This window comes from Chenopodium album, chromosome 6 (genome assembly GCF_948465745.1).
Source record: "Chenopodium album chromosome 6, dcCheAlbu1.1, whole genome shotgun sequence".
Lineage (NCBI taxonomy): Eukaryota > Viridiplantae > Streptophyta > Magnoliopsida > Caryophyllales > Amaranthaceae > Chenopodium > Chenopodium album.
In genome coordinates, this window is record NC_137839.1 from 70457283 (window position 1) to 70470831 (window position 13549).

The 13549-nt window shown below is 30.0% G+C and overlaps 1 pseudogene; it reads left to right on the forward strand.

Annotated features, from left to right (window-relative positions):
* Positions 1-740: 740 nt before the first annotated feature.
* On the forward strand, positions 741-4432 carry LOC145637155 (phospholipase A1-IIgamma pseudogene; annotated as a pseudogene).
* The last annotated feature ends 9117 nt before the right edge of the window (positions 4433-13549 follow it).

A 13549-nucleotide genomic window follows, 5' to 3' on the forward strand; every position in this document is an offset into this window, starting at 1 on the left:
GAAATTACGAAGCATAATGGTCTAAAGTCTAGTAGAGTTTCCATAGAAAGAGTCTAGTCGAATACTTTGACAACTTTATATTTATACTATCTAATTCGCCCTTTTCGTTTTCTGATATTTGCTTTGGTACATTCTTGATAATCTTGTTCCTACATTTGTCTAAAGACCTTGTTTTCAAATTTTTTTAGTTAAGATTTATTAAAAAAAAAAATGTTAATTTACTAATTAAGGAACATTAATTACGTCATTATTTGTCAATTAAGCATTGGCTTTGTTCTTTAACATTATTAAAAAAATAATTAATTAAGCTTCATGAATTGTAATTAAATTCAAATAAGTTTAAGTCCACAATAAGTTCATAATTACAAGCCAAACTCAATTAGTGTTGCAAGTTCCTAATCAAATAATTATATATTTATTGTTTAAAGTGTCTAAAGAACTATTATTTACCCCCTAAACTACTAGTAAGTGCATGCATGTCCAAAGAGCTACCAAGTCATACAATTTTATGTTATGCAAACAAATAAAGTATAGTTTTGGATCATGTAAACCTTGAATCAGTAAAAGTTTTGGTCCACCATAATCTTAGTAGAAATTAACAAGCTAGGCTAAGCTTAGCTTGTTAATTTAATACAAGTATATGGAAGATCATGCTGGCAATGCCGTATACCTTATGTAATAATAATGTATAGATTAGCAATTTAGCATAACTGATCATCTATATATAGTTCAAAGAGAGCATGTCACATCCTTGCCTTTCTATTCCAAGAAAAAGCCTTATTGACGCGATCATGTTTTCCTTTGTCAAACGTTTCTTCCGCAAAAAATTCTCCAAAGTCCCTACACCTCCTAAATGGAGACCTAATAGCACCAGCCACCACTCGAGCTCTGATGATGGTTACATAGCCGATAGATGGGAACTTTTGATGGGTCAAAATCATTGGGAAGGCCTACTCGAGCCACTTGATAATGAACTCCGAAGATCTATCATCTACTATGGAGAGATGGCTCAAGCAACCTATGACACTTTTATTCGAGATAAGTACTCTAAATATGCGGGTGCTAGTCGTTTTAACAAGAATAACTTCTTTGCCAAGTTAGGTCTTGAATTAGGTCATCCTTACAAGTACCGTGTTACAAAGTTCTTTTATGGAACTTCGGGGATAGAAATGCCTGATGCCTTCTTGTTTAAGCCATTCTCGTCTATTGAGCCATGGAGCAAGGATACGAATTTTATGGGGTACATCGCGGTGGCTGATGATGAGTCTGTGGAGTTGTTGGGAAGAAGGGAGATTGTAGTGGCATGGAGAGGGAGTGTACAATTCTTAGAGTGGCTAAATGATTTTCAATTTTTGCAAGTTTCAGCATCTGGTATGTTAGGGCATGAAGGTGATGATGGTGGGCCCGAGGTGCATCAAGGATGGCACTCCATCTATACCACCGAGAATTTATCATCGGCCTTTGAAAAGACAAGTGCAAGAGATCAGGTTAGTTCTACTTCCGAGTGCTTATTTGATTCACATAAGAATTAATTACCATAGGAATTTTCAGTTAAAAAGGAAATGTAATTAGTTCCTTTGTTTTCCTAGGTAATAACTAGGTTTGATTTGTTTGGCTAACCTACACTTTTTGCACTTTCTAGGAATTTAAAGGTTAGTTAAGTAATTTAGATAACAAAAACAAATGTTCATTGTGGCTTATTAAGGGAGAAGTGGCTATTCCATGATCTATGAGAACTCAAACTTCCCAAGAATTTCTAACTTCCTCAATCTTACCTATATTATACAATCAAACCATTATTTTTCATATAAATTACTTCTTTTGTATTGAAGTTAATTAGAATATTTGCATAAGAGATATTATATATTTGAAGAATTTACAAGTCGTAACAAAGTATTATATAATTATATATGGTCATGCAACGCATATATATCCATGTAGATATCTCGTACTAAATATAAAGTTAAGTTAAAGAAAGAGCTGTCACAGATAGAATAATAATTAAGACTTAGTATCAAACTTTGTACTAAATTGCATATATACTTAAGGTTCGTTGGAGTATGCGGGACACGACTTGGCCTTGACTTCATCAGTTTAATGCACTGCTTATATTTTAATAAAGCAATAGGCCTCGACTTCATCACTTTAATGCACTGCATGCTTAATTTAATTGATCAATAATCCCATATGCTAACATAATGGACAACATGGAGGATTGGAGGGTGTACGGGTGCTAAACATACAAGTACTATTAATTGTAGTATAAGACTTTATCAACTAATGGTACTTCGATCCCTGAAAAGTTAATATTATTAAAAATATTAAGACAAATTTAATAAAATTTCATATGATCATATAATTTTTATATATGAATATTAGTCTAAGGGGATAAGGTCATGGGCCTCTTCTGATTTACTGAATTGAGTTAAATGGGACTGAATTGAACTGAAGTGAACAGAATAGAGCTGAAATGAATTGTTTACGAGAGAAAAAAATTAGGAGCTGAACTAAACTGATTGGAGCTGAAATGAATTGAATTGAAAATAAGTTAAAGAGAATAGGCATAGAGTCAATAAGATAGAGTTGTTTTTAAGTTTATTACTCCCTCCGTCCCATAATACTTGGGACGTTGGAGTGGACACATAGTTTAAGAAAACTGCAAGTGGATTCATTTAAAATATTTGTTTATTATATAAAAGATTCTCTTTTGTATTTTTATATTGTAAAAAATAACAAAGTGGGGTGGGAGTGGGGTAGTTTAGGAGAGAGAAAATGTGGAAACACATCTTTTATTAGTGGTCTCATTCCATTTTTAGTAGCGTTTCAAGTATTGTGGGACGGTGGACGGATGAAAATGAGAACTGTGTCAAATATTATCGAGCGGAGGAAGTACTTACTGTTTTTTTTTTTTTAATCATTTTGATCGTATAGTATATATATATGTGGTCTAGGCCAGGGTAACATTATTTAACTTTAATAACCTAAAATTTACTAAACCTGATCAATTGTTCCTTAATCATGCCAGGTTCTAACAGAGCTTACAAAATTGGTGGAGCAATACAAGGAAGAAGACATAAGCATAACAGTAACCGGCCACAGTCTAGGCGCGGCACTTGCAACATTAAACGCAGCTGACATCGTCGCAAACAAAATCAACCAACGTAAAAACTCCCCAAATTCCAAACCTTGCAAAGTAACAGCCATAGTATTCGCTAGCCCTCGTGTTGGAGATGCAAACTTTAAGAAAACATTGTTAAAACACGACGAGCTTAGAATCTTGCGTGTACGTAATGCACAAGATTTTGTCCCTAACTATCCCTTAATCGATTATGTTGATGTCGGCGAGGAGTTAACGATCGACACAACTCAATCGGCCTATTTGAAAAACCCGGGGCTTCCTTCGATTTCACATAACCTTGAGGTTTACTTGCACGGTGTGGCGGGTACTCAAGGGAGTGGTGAAGAAGGGTTTAAGTTGGTTGTGGAACGTGACGTCGCATTATTGAACAAGTTCTTTGATTGTTTGAAAGATGAGTACCTTGTTCCTGTTAATTGGTGGGTGTTGAAATATAAAAGTATGGTTCAACAAAATGATGGTTCTTGGTTGCTAATGGATCATGAAATGGAGGATGATGATTGAGAATTATGTTTCTGTTTTTTTTATGATTCTACCTCCGTTTCTTTTTATTTGCAAAATTACCCCTATATATATTTTGTGAGTATGGTCAATTTTTTTTTATTTTTTTTTTCTTGTATATTTCTACGTTTTATTTTTCTTTATTTTCTAAGATGTAATGTCACCTTATGTATTTTTTGTTTTCATTTTCTAATTAAACTATACGAAGTATATTTTACATTTCTTCAAAAAAATAAAAAGAAAGTATATTTTACATTATTTTACAAGTGAACTTTAAATTAGATGCAACTGGTTCAATTCACATTATCTGTAAATTTTTGAGCTATTGTACCATATATTTTTCTCCAATATGTATATTGTGTAATCCTTGATACTCCTTTTGTGTTTTAGGTCCGTTTAAAATTACACTAAAAATCATAGCTAGTCCCGTTTTAGGTCCGTTTTTAAACCTGAGACCCGCTAAATTCGATGGATCTGGGTATGATTTTTTTAGACCTAGTTGACCTGAGTGAAATCTGGGTCAACCTCCGAAATTCCGAGTCTGGGTCTCAATGGACCCGACCCATTGCCATCCCTAATTTAAGGACACTTTCCTTTTTTTTTTTTTTTTTTTTTTTTTGGTGTTGTTGTACAAAAGTATTTATAGTTGCTCTTAAATGTTCAACACTTACGTACTGATCTTTTATTGTCCTCATTTATGAACATGGAGTACTTGTATTAGTTGTATCATGTACTTCGTAGTAAAATTTAACCATGTAGTTATTGGTAAGTAGTATCTTCTGCAGTTCTGCCAAAAGATTTGCACTCATCCAAAACTTCATTTCTTGATCTCTCCATTTCTCTTTCTCATCTTTCTCTCTCTTACTCTACGCTAGCTTTTGCGAAAATGGCAAAGAAATGCCAATGGTGTGAGATTAAAGAAAATTACCATTACTGGCATAACTTTCCTTCAACAACTCACCAGTTTCTTGTCATCATGCACTACAATTTCCATCAACAACTGGTAATTTTCTTCCTATTTACCCTTTCATTTTACTTATTATATGCCAAGTTTTTACTTGTTCTGTTTTTTTGGTAGAAAATTACTATAAAGGTTCTATATTGTTTTACAAGAACATTATTTGCAATTCTGCTTACAAAAAAATTATCATATGAAAAATGAAATTCTATGGTAGTCATCCTTAAAATGACTATTATTATACTAATTTTTTCTTGGATGATTTGTAATTTATTTTTTTACGTCAAAATTAATTATAAATTTTGTTCATACTTTTAATTTTTTTTTTTTTTTTTTTTTTTTTTTTTTACAATTTATAATTAATTTATGAATTATTTTTTTAATTTCAATAATAATAAAAAGTGAATTATGAAAATTAATTAGGAAAATTATTTAAAAAATCCAAAATTATTTCAAAATTAATGATTAAAATTTTAAAATTAGATAAATGATTTATAATTAATTTTGACATTAAAAATTAGTACTCGTATAATGGTAGTCATTTTAAGGTTGACTACCATAGAATCATCCGAAAAATCTTGCATATTAATTGTGCATTAGCTAGCGTAAAACTTCAATTGGTTAATTTATAATGAACTGAGGAAGTGAGGAAACTAAGTATTAATATAATTACTCAACTTATCACAAGTTTTTATTTTTCTTTTGGTAAATAATTTCTCAAAACTTCATATAATGTTTCAAAGAAGAACATAGTCAGGAATCTTGTTTGCTAGATTTGTCTTGGGTATGCTTTCAAAATTATTATAACTCCGGATTATTTTATAAATTTCGCAAAGGATGATTAATTGATAATAGAAAGAATATTTAACTTATCATATTAATTGTGCATTAGTAAGTATAAAATTTCAAATGGTTGAAGACATCAAGTTTAACTACCCACTTATCACAAGTTTTTTGTTTTTTTGGTTTGGTAGAAAATTCCTCAGAAGTTTATTGAATGTTTCAAAGAGAAATTGTCAATATGGTGTACACTAATCGGACCAAATGAAACCAAATGGAGAGTGAAGTGTTCAAGCTCAGCCGAAAATGAAATTCATACGAAATTCACAGACGGATGGGAGAAGTTTGTGAATGATCACGGAATAGAAGTTGGTGACATTGTGGTGTTTCGATATGCTGGAGATTCGTCGTTTAAAGTCTTTGTATTCGATGGGAAGAATAGTTGCGAAAGGGAGGGCTCTCACTTTACGAATAACACATCTTCTAGCTCACACAATGTTACTTGTACGAGCACTTTGCACTTTAACAGGGCTGATAACAACAATAGTCCGCATACGAGTATGAGTACTGTTCCCGCTCCTGCTCCTACTCCTACTCCTACTCCTGCGCCGACTCCTCATCCTGCTGCTGCTCCTGCTCCTGCTCCTACTCCTGCGCCGACTCCTAATCCTGCTGCTGCTGCTGCTCCTACTCCTACTCCTACTCCTGCCCCGACTCCTAAACTTGCTGCTCCTGCTGCTGCTGTTGGAAGTTCGCAGAAACCAATTGAGATTGATGAGGAAGACCATGAGTATGACTCTGCTACTACTGTTGAAACAACTGATGAGTCTGAGAACGAGTATGTTTCAGGTAAAGGTTGAAGGTTTATCTGAAAGTTTTGATATACTACCTCCTTTAACTATTATTTGCAACAAAGGAATATTTTATATCTCACAAATAATAGCCCTTTGTTACAAATAATAGTTAACTGAGGTAGTATTTATTTTATTTTTACTAAATGATGAATTTATCAGCATGTTATTGTACATGCAGGGAGCCGGAAAACTCCCCAACTAGTCAGAGTACACATATCTAATAGGAGGGATCCTACAGATGAAGAAAAGAACAAAGCTGTCGAAAAGGCTACCAGATTTATGGAGGCGATTTCAAGGCAGAACAAGATTCAGAGCGCGCCTATGTTTCAGATAACCTTAGTGCCTTCACATGTTACTAAACTTTTTAAACTGGTTTGTTTTCCTCTCAAAACCCATGAGTTCATTTTAGTTCTGATTAATAATTTTTTTGTTTAACCAATGAAAAGTGTGGTTAATTAATCTGTTGATTATTTGGTTATAAGCTGGAAAATGAGTAGAAACAATATTGAGATGAATTAGAAAATTAAATGGAAAGAAAATAAATAGCAATACACAGAATTTAAGTGGTATTTTTCTCTGTATGAGTAATGTGACATTATGTCAAGGATTAAAATTATGCATTATACTAGCTAAATAATTCGTATTATTTACTTCTGTAGTTGCATATTCATAGTTACTATCCTAGCATTTTTTGCTATAATTTACCAACTTATGATGTATATATGTATGGATTTGTAAGCAGACAATTCCAAATAAATGGGCATTAGAGCATATGGTCGAAGGCACTCGAAAGGTGAAGCTGCAGGTTGGAAACCGAAGCTGGATTGTTGGATACAGACGTTCAGAAATTGGGAATCGTTATTTTCATCACTACCTCAATCCAAACTGGCCGAGTTTTGTGTTTGATAATAATTTGGAGGTGGATGATGTATGTGTGTTCGAGCTAATTCAAAAAGGACCTTTGCCTGTCTTTAACGTCTACATATTTCGTGCCATTTATAACATTGTTCCCTTGACAAAGTCATTTTACATGACTAAAGCTAAGAGAAAGATCCAATTACAATAGCAAGGAAAACGGAATCATCACGATAACAAGTACTCTGTATTTGCTAGCTAGGTTTCCGTTTTCCTTGCTATTGTAATTCGATCTTTCTCTTAGCTAGATAGCAAAGCTTGTTTGAGATTTTAGTGCTGAATTAGATGATTTAGTTTGTATATTTTGGTGCTTAGAAGTTAAAACCTAAACGTTGCCCCGGAATTTATTTGAGTAGGAATTAAGGCAAAGACCATTGAGAAATGATTTTTATCAGACTTGCTTAGTTTAATAGCCTTGTACTCTGTCGAATGTATTGATCATGTATAATATTAAAAGCGACGTCTCTGTTATTATTTGATCTTGTTTAATGGGAATTTTATGTTTTTGAAGCTGATTAAATTAAAAAAAATTCTAGCGTAGTTGTCGACTACGGACGACTATGGTCGACTACAATAAGAGACTAAATCTGAACCATTAATATGTATTTATTTAATCTCAGCCATCTAATTCAACACCTATGCTACACAGTCATCAATAGCTTGTTTGGTTACTAGATAATTTTTTTTACCACATATAATTTCTTTTAACTAAAATCAGAAGAAAAAAAAAATAATCAAATTGTAAAAATACCATTTTCAACCTTAAATCATCTTTTACATTACAATTGAACTTGATCTTTAACCTATGTCTTTTTCATCCTTAAACATTTCATCTTCAACCAAAAATTTATATCGATGAATTTGTGAATTTAACTACAGTACATAATCATTTGAATTATTCAATTCAATTGTAGACATATTAATTGTATTAATCAATTATATAGTAATGTGATTCGAATAATAGGTATTTTATTCACTTTTGTTAACTTTATACATATTTCTTTCGAATAAGCATGTACGGAGTATTATGTTTTATGATTTTATTTTATTAATTTAGTTACATGTTTTATTATATCCGCCATTATTGTATTTTGATACTCTAAAATGTAAACAATATGCCATTGTTGAAGGTTGAAGCTCTCAAAAGTTATAAAGTTAAATTGAGAAGGTGATGGCATGATTTTAGGTAAAATATTAAAATAGATTTACTTGTTTAATTAACAAAAAAACTGAAATTATAGAGATTTACGTTAAAAAAAAGTTAGGTAACTATTAAAATAGATTTTTATTTGTTTTTAAGGGAAAAAAATTCTGAAATTAAAATAAGCGTTATTTTTTTAAGAAAAAAAAAAGAAGTTTTTTTTTTTTAGAGAAAAAGAAGCGTTATTTAAGGAGGAAATATTTTGTCAAAAAAAAAAAAAATTAAGGAGGAAATATATATATATTTTTTTTAAAAAAGTTAAAAAATTATTTTTTTCCTAAATTTAATTGATTTATTACTTCAAAAATATATCTCTTTTCCTAAATTTAATTGTTTCGATTAAAGTGATAATAATACTCTTATTATTGTTCCTCAAAAAAAAAAAATACTCTTATTATTCTTTATCCAAACATAGAAAATTTACAACTTTATCCAAACATAAAAACATAAAAAATGCACATATAACCTATCTTATATCCTATGTATCATCTTTAATTTTTATTGTTCTAAATAACTACAGTATATTGGCTTCTACTTTTGCTAATATACAACTTCAATTCCACAATTGTTAATCTAATTATCTTTAAATATATAGTTGATTTCACGACTAAAAAGTGTCTACAAAATAAAATTATAAATTGTTTCAATAAAATAAAAAAATAAATAAAATTAAGTATATTTGAAAGATATCTCCCTGATAAAAATAATATACAAAGTTATACAGTATATATGATCAAAATAAACATGTAAATAGTAAAAAAGTCAATATAAAAAAATTTAATAAAAATACTAGATGGAATATTTATATGGACTCTTTAAGTCTTTATTAAAGAAAATCTTGTAATAGACCATCATTTTGATTTCATAGGATTGGGCATTTGGGCTGGTTTGCATTATACTTCGCATATAGCAATATATTATCATCAATTCATCATCATGCATGGCAATATGGGTCTAATTCAAAAAAAAAAAGTACATAACATATTTTTGTCAATAAAAATTGACTTTGTCTTTCAAAAAAAAAAAAAAAAAATCACTTTAACTTATACCTACGAATCCACAATTATATTGATATAATTTTTTTTTAAAAAAAATAATATAAACTTTTTCTTTATACAACTTTTCTTTTTTTTTTGTAAGGTTTTTTATTTAATTTTTATTTTACCACTCTATCATATTACCATTTTAAGTTTTTTTTTTTTTTTAATTTCTTACTTTTAGCGCTTTTAGTAAATGACAACTTAATTTGTATTCCAGGTTTATCCAACAGCGAAATTTATAATAGGGGAGTACTAAATGCAGGACAAATTTACCTAAATGCAGAATAAGTTATTTTTTTTTAAAAAAAATATATTCCAATTTTGTCCTTGTTTTAACTTAATTAATCCTTTACACTTTTTTAAATGATTAAAATTAAATCACTTACACTCCTAACTATATAATCATCTCAACTGTTTAACTTACAACCATATTCTAACGTATTCAATCTTGTATCCAATTTAATATGGAGTATTCAATACTATACAAATTCCTTGACAATAATGAGTGCACTACGATATTTTTTTGAGGTATGAAAATTATGTGTTGTAATAGATGAACAATCAAACAACATAAAATTTCCATCTTATACGGCTAAGATTTTTGAAGGTCTCTAGCATGCATCCCCCTTATACAATTTCCGGGGGTCTCATGTACCCCCCGGCTATGATTTCCGGGGGTCTCCAATACCCCCCGGCTAAGATTTCCGGGGGTCTTCAGTACCCCCCGGCTAAGATTTCCGGGGGTCTCTAGTACCCCCGAAAAACAAAGCCGGGGGTACTTATAATGAAAAATTATAACAATTCAACAAAAAAATTAAACGAAAAAAACCTAAGACCGGATGGTTTATGAGCGGTGAACGACTTCTTTTGTCTCTAGGGCTCAAATTGAAGAATTTTAAGGGAATGAAATGGTGAAATGAAATTAATTGCAAAAAAAAAAAAATGGTGAATGAAATGAAAAAAATTGGCAAGTATAATGAATTGCAAAATAAAAAACGTAAAAACAAAAAGCCGGGTAAAATGGCAAATCAGTCATTTTATTAATTTATTTCTGCATTTAGGTTATTTTGTACTGCATTTAGTACTTGCGCTATAATATTACAATTCACAATACTATAAACAAATGTTATCATATAAAATACTACATATAAAAAATATCCATTAAAAAAAGGCAAATTTACATGATTTTGTGGTACATTCAATCTTTATAGTACAATAGCACTCCTAATTATAAAATTAATAAAACAACTCATTAGTCAATACTCAATACATATATTCAATCTCTCGTATTTACTTATCATCAAGGTTTTTATTATTTATTTTTATTTATTTTTTTTATTATTTTTTGGGTGTCATAATCAAATTTTGGGTTTTTTTTTTCGTGGTGTTATTTACTAAGATATCCTAATAATAATTAGGGTTGAGCAAAACTACTCAAAAACTCGTTCTGTAACTGTTCCAAATATTAAGGTACCCGATCCGATAACCTTAAGTAACGGTTTGGGTACCCATTCCTATAATTTGTTATCGGGTATGGTTATTGGGTATCATTTTAAAATTAACGGTTATCTGATCCGACCCGATAAGCGATTTTTTATTTTTATTTCCTATTTAATCTATTTTTCCAAAATCTAAACTCTGACATTACTTCATACGAATAATCACTTTATAATATCAATGATTAGTAATATTATTAATAATTTGGCCAAGATCATGTAGTATTGTTGTTAATTGGTGTTAAATGATATCATAATAACTAAATTATTAAATTTAATTATCACTATTGGATATCTTTGGATACCCAATAACACCGTTCTGAAAATCCGCGTACTTTTAGTGATATTGGTTTTCGGTTACCTGAACCTTTTGTACTAACAGTACGGGTATCCGTCCCGTGCTCACCCCTAATAATAATAATGTAATTAGAATGTCCAAACGATTATAGTGCAATCCCAAATAAATAATTTTTTTTTAAAAATAAAAGGGTATGCTCTCAATGCCTAATTATCAAATTAGGTGGTTCCAATAAGTATTATGTAGTCGCCATCAAGATATATAAAGGTTTTTACAATCAAATTAGGCAGTCCCAATAAAGTATTATAGAGTATTAATTAATATAGTATACATGCGGTTATTATTACAATCAAATTAGGCAGTCCCAACAAGTGTTATGTAGTCTCAATCAAGAATATTTGAAGGTTATTACAACCAATTTAGGAAGTCCCAATTAAGTATTACATTCCTAATAAATAATATTTAAGGTTATTACAATCAAATTAGGCAATCTCAATTAAATATTATATAGTCTCAAAATCTTTCAACAAATTTTTTTTAAAGGTTATTACAATCAATTTAGGCAATCTCAATAAGTATTCTGTAGTGTTAATCAAGAATGTATAAAGGTTACAATAAAATTAGCTAGACAGTCCCAATTAAGTATTATAAAGTCCTAATTAATTAATATAGTATATATGCTATTATTATTACAATCAAATTAGGAAATCCCAATAACTCAATAAGTGTTATGTAGTCTCAATCAAGAATATTTGAACTTTATTACAACCAAATTAGGCAGTCCCAATTAACTACGGAGTATTATACAGTCCCAATAAGAAAGTCGTTACAATCAAATTAGGCAATCCCAACTAAGAATTATAGAGTCACAAATAAGAATATTTGAAGGCTATTACAATCAAATTAGACAATCTAAATTAAATATATTATAAAATTCCAATAAAGAATATTTTAAAGTTATTATAATCAAATTAGGTACGTAGTTCTCCAACCGTTCATTATTATTTATTTTCTTTATGTTTTCATTTTCTGATCATATATATTTTCTTTACCATTAAAGGAATTAAAAAATTGATAAGATAAAAATATAACATATGAAAACGACAAGTTACCCATAAGGAAAATTGGTTAGATAAAAAAAGAACATATGAAACTATCAAAAGCTACCCATAAGCTATCAAAAATTGCCCATAATTCTTTCTTTTTTTCTTCCTGCGCCACAAAGTAAGTTAATGTACACTCAGTTTTTTTAAAATTATATAATTCATCTACCATAACACAATGAGAATGCTCAATCATTACTTGGCACTTCAAACCAAACAATAAGGTTGAAGATAGATATATAATGTCTTATCTTTAATGTTAATTCAAATTTTGGGTATCCCCAAAATTAAATAAGGGATATCTAAAAGTGAAATTTATGTATTATTTCAAAAAAAAAAAAAAAGTGAAATTTATGTATGCTCAATGGGTTGTGAGTTTTGTTCTATACAAGAGTAATCTGTTGCAAACAATAGAACTAATCGAAATTGATAGGATTCTTGTGTGTATGAATTTTGATAATTATCCTTCAATTAAAGACAGATTGATCTTTAACGTTTTATTTTGGGACTAACTAGTAGTCATTTGGGACCACCTATTTGTATTCATTGTTGCGTACTACGTACAAGCGAGCATATGTTTTAAATTTTGCGTATCTCTTAATTAAGATAATGGGGTTTCGTTCCAAACAAGGACGATCATGATTAAGCTAATGAGACTTTGGAAAGATAGAGTGACAATGAATCTAGTCAAGGATACTAAAAACGGATAAAATAATCTGAAATAACCTTATACTTTTGTATTGTTTAAAATATAATTTCAGTTCAGCTCCAATCAGTCCAGTTCAATTCAGTTCCTAGTTTTCTTCTCTCATACACAATTCATTTCATCTCTATTCAGTTCAGTTCATTACAATTTAAATTAGTTTAATAAATCGGAACAGGTCCTTACTCATTTTTTAACTTTATTTTTTTATTTATTTCACCTCATGATGTGAAGAGTTTAAGTAGAACTTATCTAGTATTAATGTATTATTATATAGAGCAAGTGGGCCTTGTTTGTCGTTGTTGGTAAATTGATAAGAACATTTAAATATTGAATCCAACATTAATTTAATCAACAAGGGTGTCATTGTTGGTAAAAATGATAAAAATGCAATTTATTAAGATCATCTCTCTCATTCACCATACCGTAACAAGGTAGGGATACCCACTCATGATTTGGGACCACCCTATTAACAAGAATTTAAAATATGATATCACGTTTCATTTTTTTTTCTGGGTATAAAAGTGTATTTTTATTTCTTTTGGCCAAATGGATTTTTTCTTA